We start from the raw sequence: 19,609 nt of genomic DNA, 5'->3' as shown, positions 1-19,609 counted from the left end.
TTTGTGGGGAGCGGTTAAGGACAAATGCTATGCGAATCATCCAAAGACGATTGATGCTTTAAAAAACGAAATCGAAGTTGCCATTCATGAAATTGGAGCCCAAACAATCGAAAATGTGCTTAAAAATTGGGTTGATCGAATGGCCTTCTGTAAAGCCAGTCGGGGCAGTCATTTGAACGATATTATTTTTCATTCATAAATGACAATGTTCAATCTTCAAAATAAAAATAAAAAGTTTGAAAAAATATTGATCAGTTTTTTTTTTTATAGCCGATTCAAAAAGCAAATTTTACATGGCCCACCCTATAGTAAGAGGAAAGTTACAGTCGCCCTCACACTCCTCCTACAACTCTAATAACTTGTGGGCGCTTGTATAAACGTGGTATTGAGCATAGTGTAAATTTCAAGAACAACATATGGTAAACGGAGGACTATGCGCATTAATATTATATAGAAGTGCATATACCATCTTGATGACAAAGTTTCCGGAAAATATTCAAAAAATTTAAAATGCCAGTTTATTCCTTAAAAGTGATATTGTCGTCTTCAAAGTACTCCTTTTACTCCTTAAAAGTGATATTATCGTATTTAAAGTACTCCTCATAAATTACAACGCACTTATGCCAGCATTTGATCCAGCTCCCGAAATATTTCTGGAACACTATTTTTGGTATAGCCATCAGAGACGTGTTCGTTTTTCCCTTTAAAAATTCGCGGATAATGATGGCACTCACTGTACGGCGGTGCGTTATCATAGTGGAAAATCCATAAGTCTTTTCCCAGGAATTCTTTTTTTTTTGTAGTGTATTGTCTCATGTAAGCGTCTCATAATGCCATAAAGATCGTGGGCATCGCTTTCGGTTTTGGCTGAACACGACGTAGTTTTTTAGGTCTGGGTTCATTCCGAGCTCTCCACACACTCCCATGATGTTTGGACTACGTATTGTGGACTTAGCCTTGAAAATCATGTCTTTGACAATATCAAAACGGTCCCTTGGGACCAAATTTGCAGCAACACAGCGCAAGCCCAAAGCATTAACTACATACGATGTCCTGAATGGATCTATAAGCAATGTTCAAGTCTTATGCCAGGTCTCCGATGTTTTATTTGCGGTTATTGATAAATTTTCCACTTCACTTTCACTTTATTGATGTCGATGAACTCACAATCTTTTCTGAAGCGTTTATGCTACTCGTTAACGAGAGTTCCGACAGTTTTCAAAAATTTCTATTGAATCCATTTTTAAAGCAAAATTTAATACAAACTCGTCAAGTCAATTTTTTAAATGTAAAAAATCGGAAACAAGGGCAGAGAAAGATTTACTCGGCGTATAAGATTAGACGGCGTAACTTTTTCAAATGTCAAGCAAAAAATACAGAACTCAAATCTGCTAAGAGCGCCAGCTGGCAGTTGTTCTGGGAACTTTTTGATCAAAGTTCTATCACGCTCAACTTCCTCTGTACAGCTACCGGTAGATAGATTTGCATTACTCAAGTTTTAGAAATATCCACAACAAAGAATAAGTGCGAGATATTAAAATAATTGAAGTTCTCAAATTTATTCAGAAGACTAAAAAGCGGAAGTTACAATATTCCCTGTATTCCAAAAGTTCAAGAGAAGGATAAACAGAATATATGGATTTTTATAGATGAATTGTAAAGAGTTTTAGGGAAATAACCGCAAACCTGTTTTAAAGAGTCTAATTTTTTTAGTGAAAATAAATTCGAAAAGCTACCTGGAAGTATTTATTTTTTTTTTTATTGTGACTTTGCAAAATTTGTCGTTTTTCAGTAAACGCGGCATTGTTCATTCTGCTTATCAGATCCTGAACGTGCATTTCAATGTTGCCTTTCTGGAGCGGCAACAGGCTAGCCCATTCACCTTTCATTTTGTAGCAGCTTTTGTCAAAAGGAGACATTCCAAAATTGGTGGATTTCTTTTATAGGTTTGGTATTGTCTACTGCGACCTCTTTTTTTCTCTGAAACAAAGTTTTACCTCAAGCGAACTCATTATGTCAGCGCACAGGACACCCCTGCATATTACTCCTTGCATCCTCTAAGTGGTTGGCAGAAGCTTGTTTTTTATTTATTTTTTTATTGTTTGTCCCGCGCGCTCTTATTTGTATGATGTATTATTGACCAACCTGGCTACTTAAGATAGAATTACAATATATTCTTTTTTTTCTTGGTCTATTATTAAAATTTATGTTTGGTAATTCCAACTTTTGAAATACTTTACCGAACTAAAAGTACAAAAATACTTGTGAATACTCTGCTACGTTAAATAATATGTACCTTAATTCATAGCCTTGTATTTTATGAAATTTTATAGAGCCATTAGCTCAGGAGTTAACAGTTATGTATATGGTATAACCTTGGCCGCTTTGGCGAATAACTGCAAAAACGGTTCGTATGTTTGAATATATTTTTTGTGCCAATTACTGCTCCAAAGTTTAACAAACTGAATTCAGATATGGATTTTCAGTTCCAATTTGTTTGCTTTTGATTTGAGCATCGAGAGGTAGCAGCAGGAATTTTGTGCCAATTCGCATTCACTGGTAGCTATGCCCATTCAGCAACTGCAAAAAAACTATTAAATATTATGATTACAATTTAACCTTCGTAATTTTAGCTGACACAAAAGTAAACTGGAAGCCAAATGAACTTTTAAAAGCTATAAAAAACACAAATTACAAAAATAAAGCAACAACCATTACGACTTTTCAACCAAACAGCCATTCAGTCAAGCAAGCATGTAAATCCAAGCAAACCATGTAGAACAAACTCATCATACAAACATTAAGAAAGGCAAAAAAAACCAAATCAATATAGCAAATAAATTGAAAATAAATGCAGATAGTCCAGCATTTCGCAGAAATATGTATCATGCAACACACAGCATGGAGGAGATTATGCGGGGTAACGAGGGATGCCAATGTCACATTACTCTTTGCATTTGGCTTATAATGGGCAAATCAACAATTCTTGCACACAATTTTGGCTACAGCTGCGATTTGCTACATACATACACACAAACCACAAATTGCCCCTGGAAGAAAATCTACTAGTTTCAACTTAGCTCTTCTCTTTCTTGGTTGGCGCGATAACTGCTAAGATTTTGACCGAGTTTAGCAAAGCACGCCAGTTGCGCACACCAGTAAAGCCAAGTCCTTACTATCTGATCTTTTTAACGTAGAGGAAGCCTTCCTCTTCATTTGCTACTCCCAGCTAGTACCGCAGCGAATACTTTCAGAGCCGGAGCGCTTGTAGTCATTTGGACGACAAGACCCAGCCAACGAAGCCTATGTCTATGTCGTTGTACAGCTCATTGTTCGATTGCCTATTATACTCGCCGTCGCCAACGTGCAAGGGCCCACAAATCTTCCGTTGAATCTTTTTCTCAAACACTTGAAGCGACGCTTCATCGGATGTTGACATCGTACAATCGTCTGTGACAATGAGAGACTTTTAGAATATTAGTTTTGTTCGTCGAGGGAGAACTTTATTACTAATGGCCTACTTAGCCCAACGTACCACTTTGGCAAGAGAGATTCTACGTTGAATTTCCAGGCTGACATTGTTATAGGTGTTAATGCTGGTTCCTAAATATACGGGAATGTTCCCACTGTTTGTTTTATGACAGAGATACTTCGTGTCCTCGTTCACCACCCTAACCATTCGCTTTTATTTTTTATCCTGTTAAGACCGATGATGTCCATATCAGTAAATTTAGTAAATTTAGCAGCAAGCCTCAGCCTACCGCACTCAGATGCAGCAATTTTCGTAATCAGCGGGCAGATACACGTCAACCTCATGGTCTGGGAACGAATAGATGCGTCGGACTCCAAGAAGAAACACGCCATCACTAGCTTCTCAGAACGGAAGTGCCAAACCATGCTACGGTGGCAAAGCCGATGGGACACTGAACCGAGTGGCAGATGGACAGCGAAACTTATTCCGTCAATTGGCAAATGGGTCCAAAGGAACTTCGAGGAAGGGAACTATTTCTTAACTCAGTTCCTCTCGGGCCAAGGATACTTCCGTAGATACCTATACCGCATGGGCAAGGTAACCGATTCCAAGTGCATATACTGTGAGGCAATGAGCGATGACGTTGAACACACGTTTTTTAGTTGTAACAGATGGCTCGCGAAAAGAAATGCTCTGAGAGAGCAGATTGGAGATATCGCGCTGAGCAATATAATCAGCAAAATGCTGGAACGCGAAAACAAAAGATTGACCTCGAGACAGTGATCCGCATAGATAGAGACACAAGAAGACGAGCATATAGCGTGAAAGCTGCCTACAAATATGGTGTACCCAGACGTGGGTGAATAGAATTTGTCCTTTACGGATGCCGTTCTGGGCACTCCCAAAGTAATACCGAAAGCAGTTCCGGGAAGGGTGTCTCCCTAGAAGTAGAGGAGGAATCGTTTTAGTGGCCACACAACACGACGCAGTAGACGACGGTCGCTGTAAGTGTGAAGGCATTTTGAACCCTACCTCCGCACCAAAAACAAAAAACAAAAAAAATAGTCATGCTACTTTTCTAATAGTCGATAAATTTGGTGCTTGGCCGAGCTCCTCCTCTTATTTGTGGTGCGCGTCTTGATGTTATTCCACAAATGGAGGGACCTACAGTTTCAAGCCGACTCCGAACGGCAGATATTTTTATGAGGAGCTTTTTCATAGCAGACATACAATCGGAGGTTTGCCATTGCCTGCCGAGGGGCGACCGCTATTAGAAAAATGTTTTTCTTCATTTTGGTATTTCACGGAGATTCGAACCAGTGGTTTCTCTGTGAATTCCGAATGGTAATCACGCACAAACCCATTCGGCTACGGCGGCAGCTTTTGTTTACATATGCTTTTTTCCTTTGACACTGTTAAATATTGAGGACAGATTCCATTATTTATAACATTAATAACAAAGCGGATCTCAATTTTCTAATGCTCGGTTTCACCGCTCAATTTTACATTTATAAGAATGTTAAAATTTAAAATAGCAAAGTTTCGTATTGAAAATGTATATTACAACTTTGAATTTTAATAGCCCAACAAACTTTAAGTCGGGCACAAGTCGTACTAATTTTGAGCTAAACATTTATTTCACTGGCTCAGATTATCCCTACAGAGCAGTTTATAATATTTACTTATACATAAAATTATATGTACGTATAATGCATAAATTGGTTATATATGAGACAGTTTAACCACCAGGCAATTGAAGGTCATCATCACATCAAATGCACAGCAACAGCTCAACCGGATGTAATAAAATTACACAGATGCTGTGAGCGGAGAAAATGGCAGACGGCAGCCAAAGTAGAATAGACGTTAAAAAGTATTTGGCTTCAAGCAGCTTATGAAAGATGTCTGAAATTGCGAGTTACAGTAATGTTGCACGCCAGTCTGCTACACTCAGTTGAGAGACCGATGATCGATAAAGTTGTGCGCGAAGGCATGGCTGATAAGGAGGCGCATGCGACATCCGCTAATTTTTAGGCATTCACTATTGCTTCATAACGACAAAAAATGGGTTTTACGCAACTTTTGGCTATTATCATACTTCACTTATACACAACTTTCAACAGCTATTGAGACATGTCTGTACCTGTCAAATGGCTTAAGAAAAAGTATACTTATGGCTCTGCAAAGAAGCATATGTTCTCGTGCCGAAGGTATCTCATTTTTGGAATAGACATTAGTTGGGTATAAAATGCGCTAACGTTTCATGAGTTTCATGAGAACTTTTAGAGTTCAATAAATAAACAAAAAAAAAATACCAGTCTAACGGTTAGACGCGATAGAAGTGAAACCGGGATAATTATAGGTTCCTCATAATATTGCTATAAAGTTCATATTTTATTTTCTTCATTTTATTATTATTCATCCTCAATGTTTTCAATTTCAACAAATGATACGAGTGGCTTATGATAGCTAAAATATGATACAAATGCTTTGGTTTCGATGTTGTCAACATATCTTTGAAATACCGCGTCAATTGTTGTTTTTGATCGTGTTGTCGATTCAGTGCGATTGTTACACATTTTTAAATTGAATGTTGTATTGAGAACGTCAATTAAAGGAACCGCTGTGTCCAATGCAAAATTTACGTTAAAATCGCCACTTAAAATCATTGGAACTTTATCGTAATCTTTTCTAAATATCCGCGATACTTCTGGTGTATACTTTATTAAATTTTCGTGAATGCATTCCGTGATGCTATTTATTGATTTTTTTTTCTGTCGATATTCACGACACTTTTCTGCATTATTTTTCGGCATAATTGCGGTAAATATTTAAAAATGAAAATATTTACGAATATAAAAATACACACGCGGTTGCTATTATGAGCGTCCCCAGCAAAACCTGCGTGACCGAAACTCTAACACAATTACATTTTTTTGAATGTTACAAACACATATGCACGCAGGTTTTGCTGGGACGTGACCGAAACTCTAACACAATTACACATATGCACTCGTATTTGTTTGAAAATCGACTTTTTTTTTTGGTTCTCCGTCACCTTTGGAAAATGTGTAAACAGTAAGCAAACTTTATTCATATATTTTTCCTCATTTTTGCATCAGTAAAATTAAACGAACGCCGTAGCCGAATGGGTTGGTGCGTGACTACTATTCAGAATTCACAGAGAGAACGTCAGTTCGAATCTCGGTGAAAACACCAAAATTAAGGAAAACTATTTTTCTAATAGCGCTCACCCCTCAGCAGGCAATGGCAAAACACCGAGTATATTTCTGCCATGAAAAAAAAGCTCCTCATAAACATATCATAAAATAAAATAAAATAACTGTATAAAAAAAATTTTTTTCTTGTGATTCGAACCAAGGATTTTGGATCGGAAGCTCACATTGCTACCCGCTCGGCTATCGCGCCATGCTGTCGGCGCTGGCCTAAAAGTTGTGTCGCTTTTTTCGTTTCATCGAGTCTGAAATCACTCCCAACGATTCTAAAGAAGTTTTCACTTCAAAATGAAAAAAATTTAATCACTCATACAACAAGCTCTGCTCCACTCCTCGCTTTCTCTTTGCCATTTTCTCTAAGCTAAGCAAGCGCAAAAGAGAGTATTAAAATTTACATACACAAGTTATGAACGATACGAAGTGTTCAAAACACCATAACTTTTTTATGTGAAATTAGTCTTTATTGATTGTAAGGACAAAATTATTCAAAAATGATTACAATTTTTACATATATTCACTTTAGCTCGATATGACCACATTTAGCCTTGACTAAAGCCTTCAAAAGGTCAAAAAATGATATGCATGCTACACGAATGTGATCTTGAGGTATTTTGGCCCATTCTCGTATAATCGCTTTTTTCAGCGCTAGCATATTTTTTAGTCCTCACTTTGCTCTCCAAAATGGACCAGATGGAATAGACCATCGGATTCGCGTCTGCCGAATTTGAAAGCCATTGTGTGGACGAAATGAAGTGTGGAACATGATTTTTTAACCATTCTTGGTTCACACGAGCTTTATGAGACAGTGCCGAGTCCTGTTGGAACGTCCATGGTTTACGACCGAAATGTTTGCGTGTCCACGGCTCTAAAGCAGCTTCTAAAACATTTTGCCGATAATAAGTCGCATTCACTTTGACACCAGGCTCGATAAAAACGATTGGAGAGCGTCCATCAGCGGTCACTGCGGCCCAAACCATTACTTGCGATGGGAAATTGCTTCGAGTAGCCATACGTAGGCTCGAATTCTCGTATGGGCGTTCGGTCAAGTAAAAACGATTATTTTGAGTGTTTATGAACTGCTCAATTTGGGAAATTTTTTTCATCAGAAAACACAATGTTAGGAAATTCGCCACATTCGTGCAAGCGCAACAACTCCTTTGCTCTTTCGCACCGAACTTTTTTTTGCTGGGGTGAAAGATCGTGTGCTTTTTGGAACTTGTAAGCCTTGACCTTGAACTCATTTCTCAATATGCGTCGAATGCTGTCTTGCGATATTTTCAGTTCTTTGGCTATTTTTCTTCCACTTCGACGTGGATTTCGTTCAAATCGAGCCTTCACTTTCCGAACCATTTCTGGCGTTGTTGCGGTTTTTTTTTGGTCCACTTCCATAGCGTTTTGCAATGCTACCAGTATCATTGTAACGTTTTATGGTGCGATACACAAACATTTTATTCACTTTGAGGTGACTGAGCTCACGAACAATGGCTGGTTGCGATTTTCCAGCCAAATATAACGCAATCACACTATTACGTTTGAATTCCATCACGGGAAAAAAATTCTACAAAACTGAGACGCAAATGCTTTTGATGGCTTTTAAACAATATATTGAACTGTCATTAGAACAATTTTGACGTTGATGTCATGAGCTGTTTTACATATGCAAGCAGTGTGAAGCTGGTATGTACATATACATAAGTATATATCGTTAGTTAATGTTGTTGCAGTTTTCGCCCAGTTATGGGATTATTATAGTCATGTGAGCTTGGTTTGACATTCTTTTTCTTCATCTATCTACCCTAAAGTGAACCTATTCGGGGCATTTGTTACCTTTCGAGAATACGTAGTTGCCAAAACCTGGAGTTAGAACCATCAAAAGCTTTTCGCTCATGACGGTATATCCGACTATTATGTCACTCTATGAATTATGAATGTTAACTAGTTAGTGCATCTGATGTCCACATTCTTAAGAATATATTCTGTGAAAACCTGAATGTTACCACAGCATTGCAGCAAAAGGGAAAACAAGGCATATTAGCAGAACCTCTCCGAAACTTTCGTCTCAAGATTCCACTGGAGTTTCAAGCATCTGCTTAACATAAGCGTTCTTAAGAACAGAGCTTTTGAAAATTATTTTTTGTGCTAGGAGCTACTGAGTTAAAGATGGCTTATGTAAAAAGTTGAAAAAACCTAGGTTTAGCTGCTCTACAAACTGCTCCAATGCTCCAGGTGGGGTAAAGGCTGTCACTTTTCAAGTTTGGACAAGAGGCACATTTTATGAAACATTCTAAGCCCATTTTGATTTTTGATTGGGGCTCTAATAATGTCATCAGATTTTCATGAAAATAAAACAGGTTTCTTAGCTTTAAATAGGGAGAAATTCATCGCTTGCCGTCACAACCCTTCTACTGGTGCATACCATATACGCGTAAAGTGGCGACGGAGAAAACGTGTCAAGTCAATGATGGACATAAAAGGTGTTTCAAAAGACGCGCCTAGATGTTTTTTCAAGCCTTTTAGTACCGAGCGAAAGGAGCGTACCTTATCGAAGAATACCAGCCCAAATCGGCGATTATGCAGAGGCATGCAAAAACGCTCCTAAAAACGAAAGTAGAAGTGATATTAACAAAATTGAAATATCAGAATATTGCGAAATAAACGAAGAATAAAACGAAGCCAATTGTGTTCCCATATTTATTGAAAATTTAGTTTCTCCAAAAACGTAGCTACAAAATTGACAGAATTTTTCGCTGCTAATTGTGTTTCTATGAAACCGTTGGCGGCTTTTGACCACTGAAAGACGGAAAGACTCAAGAAAGAGTTTAAGAAGAAATTAGATTTTGGGCTTGCTGTGTCGATTCACAGGTGTCACTTGCGATTACAGTGCAGATAGTGTCTATCCCGTATCGACGGATATCCGAGGGATATCTCGTGTCCCGTTTCTACTTTATCGCTCTAACATAGTATACACATCCTCAGCACTAATCAGCATAACAGATAATAAAATGACCATTGTTTCATTTGTATTGCAACGAATGTGAACCCTTTTAACATTTCATAAAGTTATTTTGAAATACAGGCCTCTTGTTATGAGTATAATAAGACTCCAACGAAGGTGCAACGATATATTGTCGTTCGGTACTAAAATAAAACATGTAAAACTTAAGATTCTTTCAGGTTTCACTATTTTCATTCAAAATACGGTTCTTAACAATTACATGTGAAAAATTACAAGGGCACGTCTACAGATAAAATTCTCCAAACTGTCCATGCATGAAAGCCTAATTGTTGAGAATGTCGAGTTATTGAACTGGACGATTTTGTTATATCGTGTAAATGTTAAAGAGGGTATAAAAAAGAGGAAAAAAGGAGGAATTGATGGGCTTTTTATTTATCAAACTGTAGCCAGAGTTATTGGCCTAACCCTCAAATTTTTTTAACCCAAAGTCGCCGAATTACAACACTTTGCTCTCATTCTAAGAGATTTCAATATATGCCAGAAAAACTTATTTTCTTGCCAGCTCATCTTCTATGCAGTTGTCCGAGATATATTTTATATCTCGATTATCTGGCACTCACAGGGGATAGTACATTTAGAGCTTGTCTACATTCGTTCGGTGTCCTCGATGAGTCAGGTAACTTAACTTTATTTTACTTTCAGCCTTGAGTAAGTTTTTAGAAAGTAGTATAGTCAACACGCCTATGTTGAGCCAGTGGTTGGAGAGTGTGTGCTTTGCATAAGATTAAGATAGAGCTCTTTCAATCGAGTACGAGTATATCATCCCATTCTGCATTTTGAGTTCTTTTATATATTGCGGCCCACAATTACTTAGCATATTTATTGGCGCCAAGTAGCAACATATGCATATGATAATTTGCACTAAATATGCGCTATAATGTGGGTTTTTGAAAGCAATGAATCAACCTGATATTCAACAGAGTGCACTCTTCGCATATATGCAACTATGCAAATCACTGAAACTCTATAGCCTACCTATAAAGCGCAACGAATGCTGCATCCGTTTCGGTGCTGCAGCTCTACACTTTCCATAAAATTTTGTGCATTTATGCAAAATCCCTGGAATAAGTTGTATGTATGCACTATAGTAAGTGTGCAATGCAAATTCTCTGCCAAGAACGAGAGCTACTGTAGGCGGAGGCGAATGGCATGGCTGAAGAAGTTCGCTTTCAGCATCGTTATGGTTGGTTATGCAATTTCTGTTTCCTTTTCACTTTTGATTTCTCTTACCACATACAACAGTGGCAAAACAACCACTTGCCACGCGTCAACATTGTTACAGCATCTTCGTTTGTATTAGAAAGTCCGCTGCTGCTGTTGCATTTTAAGATTCATGCAATTTTGACGCAAAATCACATCGAGCAGAGCTTGTAAAATATACCATGTAAAAACCTTTAATGTGTAGCATTTGCGAATACATTTTGTGGCGACAATTCATTTACAAGAAATGCGTATCAATGCAGGTGTGCAAAATATCTACTTACGCTTTTAAGGAGCTTATAGGCTTTCGTTGCATTTGTGTCGCAGACAAGTTATTCTAAACAGAATTTCACTCTGCAGCTGTTGCTCCAATGCTTTACATATCATAACCTGAAGAACAGTAATGTTCCTTAATTTTCTATTCATTCTATAAATACGCATGGCAATTCAATAAGACCCAAGATTTTCTTTCATAAATAAAACGCAACAAATGTCAATAAATACGACAAATACTAAAATGTGTTTAAGAAGTTAGGCACCGAAAAATAATCTGAATCCGTGCAGGGGCACAATAATAATATTGTAATAATAAGGTATGAAACACAATATCCATTAAATCCCTACCACGACACTCCTGACAACAACAAAACTTTCCATGTATTTTTGGCATAGTTGGAGTTCAATATCTTTCCATCGTTTTGTTGTAATGATTTGGAGTGTTTAAAAGAAAGATTCTGCGGAAAATTTTTAGACCTTTGCATGTTGGTAACGGCGAATATCGCAGGCGATGGAACGATGAGCTGTATGAGCTTTACGACACAATGGATACAAACGCTCCGGCTCTGAAAGTATTCATAAGATCAGGTGGAGAAGGACTCGACTTCACTTGATGTGTCAACTGGCGCCGGTTAGCACGAGAAAGAAACGACTGGCGCGCTTTGTTAAACTCGGCTAAAATCGCGTAAGCGGTTATCGCGCCAGTTAAGAAAAAAAGTTAGTCTCTTAAGTGAGACACTTTGCAAATTTCCGAAGACCTCAAAGAAATAATCGCCAAGATATTTTGCACGGCTTCTTTGAAGTGCAGGGCATTCACAGAGGTGGTGTTGTACCGACTCAATTTCTTCTTCATCTCCACAGCTCCTCCAAAAGTCATTGTGAGGTACACCCATTCTACTGGCTAGGGTGCCAATAGTGCAGTGACCCGTTATAACACAAGTGAACGCTGGTAGTTGATCTCTTGAATCCAAGCAGACATTTTGTTCTTTTAGGATTCAGTTTTGGCCACAGCGCAGTTAGTACTCAAAGTCCACCTTCTATTGGTTTCAGCGATTCCACTCAGGTCAATCGCAGTGTATAACTCATTTAGAGGAATGCTTATGTCCTCTACCACTCGCTGAAGGTTCAGCTCAGAGCCTGTCCTTGCACACTCATCCGCTCTTTCATTTCCCTCCACTCCAGCCTGCGCGGGACTCCAAGTGTGTTATTCTATTGTTAGATCAGCGAGAGCGACCTCCTGCATTGTTTAACACATCTGGAATTGATGCGTGTTGAGGCCAGTGCTGCTTAACTATTAACAAAAATGGTAAGATTTGCTGGAGGTAAGTCCATCAGTCTTATCGTTTTTCCTACTTGGCCTATAGCGTAAATCTCAGCTTGGAAGACGCTGCACCAGTCTGATAACTGATAACTCAGTATGTTATATCTTCTAATGAACAGAACTAGTTCGGTTTTGGCTGAATTAACCTTTAGACCGTTTGAGGCCGCCCACTTGGAGAGTTCCCTTAACGCTGATTTCATGAGCCCGTTGATAGTCGAGAGAAACTTCCCTGTCATCAGGATGGTTACATCGTCCGCACGAGCAATTATCTTGATCCTTTCCTTGCTTACGGTAATATGCAATTTAATTAAGACTAGGTTCCCCTGTGGGGTTCCTCTGGGAACGGTTTTTCCTACACTAGTGATGCCTAAGTTCGCGGAGATAACGACAATTAAATAACTATGGATAATTTCTGGAAATATAGAGATTGGTGTGTTTCGTTTCACGCGGAACCGAAGGAATATTACTCTTACTTCAAAGGATGTATATTCCTTACAAAGGGTATTTCAAAAGACGCGCCTTACTGTTGTTATAAAAAACATATACAATCATGATATCTAGGCGTCACTTTCGGGTCCTTCTTATATGGAGTATGACGTGGAGTATTTAGAAGACAAGTCGTACCACCCACAGACCATATACTGTAAGGTCCCATTTTATGCGGTGGATACGTTCTGCAGAAAGGCGCGTATAAAAAATGCACATTAAAAGGACTTTACTTCCCTTAAAAAAGTAGAGATACGTTCCGTAATTTTCTGAAATCGCATAAAACCAAAAAAGCTAGTTAAAAATAACTTAAAACCGCATAAAAAAGTTTTCAGAAATTAAAAGAAATAGGCTGCTTCATAAATTACGTCGAATATCTGAAAGAAATTCATATAAAAGCTTAAAATAAATTTGTAATCAAACTTAATTCATTTTATTTTTATTTTATTGAAAAGTAATATAGTTTTAGATTTTTTAATCATTACCACTATCTCATAATGGCTTGCACCGTTTGCAAAGTGGTTCCAAATCACTTCCGTCATCAGAAGAGACTGTTTCTGCAATAGATATTTGCGTCTTTTCTGACAATGTAATCGATAATTAAACTTTGCGATGATTTTCCAAACATTTTCGAATAAAATACAAACCGCAAAACTTCGAAATCGCATACAAATAATCCGCATAAAACCAAGCCTTACAATATGCCTCATGTTCATAAATTTTATTAAGGGGGTATAACAGAGGCGAACGTTTTTTTTTTTTATTTTGACGTCATTATGACACGTTTGCAGAAAGCCAGATGAAAGAATACCTCTTGAAGTTTTAAATGCATGCATGTGTGGTGCAAATCGAAGAGGGCGACCGGCAAAGAAAATGGATAAACGACGTTGAGAACCGTCTAAGAAGCATAGAAGTGACCAATTACCGTAATATGGGTCGAGATGCATGGATAAAAATTGTAGTGGTACGCATGATGATGATGAGAGATGGATTAAACACTGCTTATATTCCAAGTAAGTTATTTGTAATCCACTTAGTAATATCTTTAGTTTTAAGTATATAGTCGTCTCTGTCAGTATCATTTTCAATTCGCTCGCTGTTTCTCTGCCGATATACTTATCTTAGCGTATGGTATACTTATCTTAGTCCCTTGGGTTATACAGGGTGTTACATCAAGTTTCCCACATGCTGTCAGTCAGTGTAGTTTATACTGAATGTTACTTCAATATTCCTTCATATATACTACAGCTTTACATGCATACATATGGCGCATCTGTAACAAATGCCTTCCTTTGTGCTGACAGTAAACTGTTTAAAAACTTCAGTTATTCGCGCACATTTAGCCATTCAAATAGTTTGCTTCGATAACTCGCTAAATGCCGGAGAGAATGCGGAAAATGCACTTAAGATTTCTCATGCAAAATGCCACAGCTGAACTTACGACTTCTTTCGCAATTCGTAGAAAGCATCAGTCATCACGCACCAACTCACACGCTCACAAATGCGGTAATGACGCATGCGTTGCATATGCATGCTGCATGCGGCATGTTAACGGTGATCACTGTAAGATGAGACTAATGACAGCATCAGTGGCAAGCACGGAGCCACTAATTAGTTCTCGCCTTTATTTGCAAACTATTTGGCACCAAACTTACGAACAGTCTTACGCAACTTCTGCAAATTTTTTGTTCTCTCTTTAGTTTTTGTAATATTTTCTTCGGTTTTTAATTTTTCCCAACACACAATTTTTTTATCAACATACAACGCTGTCATTTTAATTTGCTGGCAAATATGAAAATAGCGAAATTATTCAAGCTACAATACACAAAAAAGTTTTGTGGTAAATATCCAAGAGCAAAAAAATAAACAAAGTGCTCTCATAACTCACTTTACTCCCCTGCAATTTTCGCCAAACCAAACTCGTATACCATTTTCCAACTTTTGATTCTTTTCTTTTGGCGCATGGTTGTTTGGTAATTTGTCATTCGCTGCTGCAAAGCTTTCTACAATCTTTCACTTAACATCCCTTCCCTTGTGCCGCCTTATTGTGCTCAATCTTGTTTTTTTCCTGCACCCTCGTCATACTTGCGCTGTGTATTTTGCGGTTCACGTACTTTTATGTACTTGTGCTTGCATATGGCTTTGGTTTCTGTCGCGCATGCGCATGACTGCCTTCATGCTTTCCACTGCACACATTCTCCTCATAAGCAAATTATGTGTGGGTTTGTGCCCACGTGGGTGTGTGTGTGTGTGTCTGCTGTGCGTTGGCTTGTGCACTTTTGCATTCATCACTCGAGCTGCAACTGGTAGTTTTCGCATCTGTTTTCCGTTGTGCGCTACAACTTTGATCCTTTAAGTTGATGTGTACAGTTTACAACACCCCACGCTGTCGCCCCCACCACCACTTTGCCACGTAGCGCGGGAATTTTCGACATAATTTTGCTGATTTTTGTCGCATTAGGAATTTATTTCTATTTTATGTTTTTCATTTGTGAAATTGCAATGCGGTACCTCTTCACTTTTTTATGAGTATTCATGCATTCATATCTTTTATTATTTTTATGTGCTTTGTGTAGTAATTTGTGCCAAAAGAAGTAAGTTTTGTACAACCGAAAATATTCATTTTGTTTCACTGAAAAATGTTTTGCTAATAAAACAAAATATATATAAAATAAAGTTGCACTTAAAAATTACGCCAAAACTATTGCTTTCAACAACCGTGGACTTTTTTGCACTAGAACAATATCAAATTTCATATTCATCTATGTATGGTATGTAGAACAGTTTATTTGCTAACCTCGTACCTCCATAAGTATTAATGTATATTGTATAAAAAAAAATTTTTTTTGAGGCTAAGTGATATGTAAAAACACTGAATATATGTAAAATATTTTTTCATATATTTACGTACGTTTTTTATTATAAATATTCAGTCAGTGTCATTTCCTCTGCTAAGGGTGAATGATTTAATAAAGGATAGTTGAGGTGGCTGTCTGAAAATATTAGCGGAGGAATGCAGAATTAATGCAGGACTAAGGCGCTTTCAAATGTTGCTTCTTTTGTTGTATTTTGAAGACCGAGATCTTCAGTTTGTACTGCCATAACAACGACAAGGGTAGATCAATAAGTCTCCGAGTATTGCAACAGAAGACGTTGCCACTTTAGAAGAATATTTTTAAAAGAACGCATCCTAATCTCCTACCTGGCCTGTGAAAAAGTTTAGTTGTAAAAGGAAAAAAATGTATTTCATAACATACATATTTGCTTCACGAAAAAAAAAAAACACGCAAAACTAACAAAAGCTTGGAAAATTTTATGGATGCTCTTCACCATCCACCACTGTTTTCAATCCACCAATTTCCGTGTAGCTACACATACACATACATGTGGTATATTCCACACCAGATATTGGACGTGAATTACTATACTTGACGATACAAGCAATGAAAATATCTATATGCCATAAAATAGATCAATCCCTTAAATTTTACATAAATATTCGCAAATCTGTTGCCGCACTTTCTGCCAAATGGCAATAAAGCAAAATCGTAACTTCTCGTGGTGAGCAACCGGCCACCAAGATGATCGAGCCAATTTATTTGGATTTCGTGAGTTGTCATTCACGACGATTGCATTGAGAAGTTTTAAACCATCACCGGAGCATATTATATTGAGCTGATGGATGGCTTAGAAGCCGTTTTAGTTATGGTATGGCTTAAAAATTAAGGCGTGGTTCTTACGATATTAACCAACATTAGTGGGTAGGGCCTTGCTTATATGTACTTTGAAATCCCTCTCTCAATGCTCTATATTACGAGATTTCCCAAGTAAAAGTGTTTCTTGCTTCCGAAACTTGTATTTTTCTGGTCACCGTTTTGACTTTTCTTTTACAACCAGATATTGGTTATGTAAAGTAGAATACTGTTGGAATATTAAATTAGCCATACCAAAATTTGAATCAATGCGCTAGCCAAAATGTGACCTCTAGTAACTCCAAGTGAAGAGCGCCCTGAGTTATGGATTTAAATGATCGATTTTATTCACTTTGACAGCTAAAATATATTAACATCCGTGATGTATCTAAAATTTTCTTTATGCGTATGCGTTTCGAATTCGTTCATTCTTAGGGAAAATCATCACGTCAGATGAAGCTCATTTTCACCGGGCGGCTTTGTTAACAAACCAAATTATCACATTTGGCGGTTGACAAATTCATATTCAGAAATCGTTGCATTTTCAACGAGTGATTGTTCAATTTCAATTCAGTTCAATTTATTATTTATCATATTTTGTACAACTAAGACACCAAAGTTGTGTATATGCACATCATGTTCCTGCTAGGATGCTACCCCTGCAAGCACTTGCTGGAGGCTAAGCCACGCCCTAGTCACCGACGAGATACAAAACTGTCCCGACAGACATTAAACGGCATTCATCGGGGGTTCCTTACCACCTTCCTAAGCTCCCGCCCCCCGAATGCCGTCGTCGGAGTCCAACCACCAAACATCGTAGACGAAAAGCTTTAGATGCTTTGTGAGAGCCGTGTTATGTTGGCGCAACTACCTTCAAGATATTTTAGGTTACGCTCTTACTTGCGGGTTACATACCACCCTGTGCACTAGAATGGCCCAAAAAATTGTTTTCTTGATCCTACCACGTACATTTTTTCTATACCCAAGGAATTGAGTGACCTATTTTTTGTTATTTCTTATTAATTTCTTTTCTCAAATGTCCAAACAATTGATGCTAAAAATACAAAAGAGATAATTATTGATTTTTTTTAATATTAAATTATAAAAAACAAATAAATATGGATGGCCAGCAAACACAAATTTAGGGGTAGCATTAAGAAAAAAAATAAAAATATTGCTGACTAATTTTTTTGGCCGTAGAATAAATTTAAGATAGCATTAAGAAAAACAATGTTTTTTAGAATAATATGATAAATGTGAGAATTTATATTAGCCAACTTCAGAACAACAGCCAGAGATACTCTAAAAACCTTCATTTTTTTACTAAACTCTATCCAATATTCTTCTGGGCATTAGATTGTTGTTGGGGAAATTTTTAAATATTACAACAAATAAACGAATTCTACTCGCAGTTCATTCAAACCTAAATTGCAATATTGTCTGCTGCTCTGCAATAATGAGAAGTCTGATATGTACCCTCGCAAGATTTGAATGTGAATCCCTACATAAATCGTTCGAACAAGGTATTCATTAGCCAACACGTATTCGATTGCGTTGATCCGTGCTGGCACTCACTTTCGTGGTCATACCGTAGAAAATGCATTTGCCTCTTACTTAGACTCTGAGTTATTTCGGCGTTATTATTATTTGTATATACCAGACAGTTCCATGCTTATACATGAAAATGTTTATGTTTATAATTTGTTTGCTAGCAAGTGTTGTACGGAAGTGGCTATAATGTAATTAACTCATTTGCCCCAATGCAATGTTCATAGCAAATTAAAATACCAGTTGCAAGTGTGAAGTCAATTACTTACTTGAAATTTCATGGGAGTTTTGCTGGGAGCCACAAAACCAATTGTCTCTGTAACTTTTTGTAACTCTATAATAAAAAGGAAAACGCGAAAGAAAAGGCAAAAGGGAAATTCTTTGCCAACAACAAAAACAGACGGCAGTCAACCACAGCCGCTGGCAAATGCCAAGTACTTGGAGCAAATGACGCAAGCTTAATACACATTTTCTGAAGTACTTTTAATGTTGTTATTTGTTTTTGCAGACATACATACATACGTATATGCGTCTGTTTTGGCTGCTTTTGTTTAAATTACTTTTTGCGTGAATATTACAAAAGGCAACAGAAAAATGTTGTTCCTCAACCCTAGAAATGAACATTTTTGCAAATGAAATTCGTATTAAGTTTATGTGTTGGATGTGGTGAAAATGACAAGAAAATAACAATAGCCAGCGCAAATGTGTTTTAATACTATTACGAGTAAAAGGACTCTGGGCTCATATAAACATATTTACAAAAACAATGCAGACTCATGCAGGTGCACCTATGCACCGGATATTCGCATATTACCAACGGCAGTTAAAGCGATTAAGTACATATTAAGATTTACGTCAGAAATACTTACATACCTCTAGCAATTATAGCTGCTCTCGTGTAATTGAGAAGTAGGTATTACAAATGTTCCAACTTTATGAAAAATTTGTTATGAAAATATAATAAAGAAATTATTGGCGTATACGAGTACTCTTCAGTTACATGTTTGGCCGAGGTATTCTTCGAATTTGTGGCATGCGTCTTGATGTGGTTCCACAAATGGAGGATGCTTTTCTATGAGGACCTTTTTATTGGCAGAAATACTCTCAGAGATTTGCCATTGCCTGCCGAGGAGCGACCCCTATTAGAAAAAACTTTTTCTATTACATATTTCATGTTCATGCACGGGGATTCGAAATAACGCACTGGCGAATGGTAATCACGCAAATATTAGCTTTCATCAATAACAAATAAAGAAGTTCTAAATTTATTGTAACATCAGACACCATATTTTAACGCACTGCTGGTCAAGAGTGTTTTCTATAAATGCCAAGACGCCTACTCCTCTGCTTGAGATGCAACCC

Source organism: Anastrepha obliqua, chromosome 3 (genome assembly GCF_027943255.1).
Source record: "Anastrepha obliqua isolate idAnaObli1 chromosome 3, idAnaObli1_1.0, whole genome shotgun sequence".
In the NCBI taxonomy this organism is placed as follows: domain Eukaryota; kingdom Metazoa; phylum Arthropoda; class Insecta; order Diptera; family Tephritidae; genus Anastrepha; species Anastrepha obliqua.
This window is presented reverse-complemented; position numbering follows the sequence as displayed.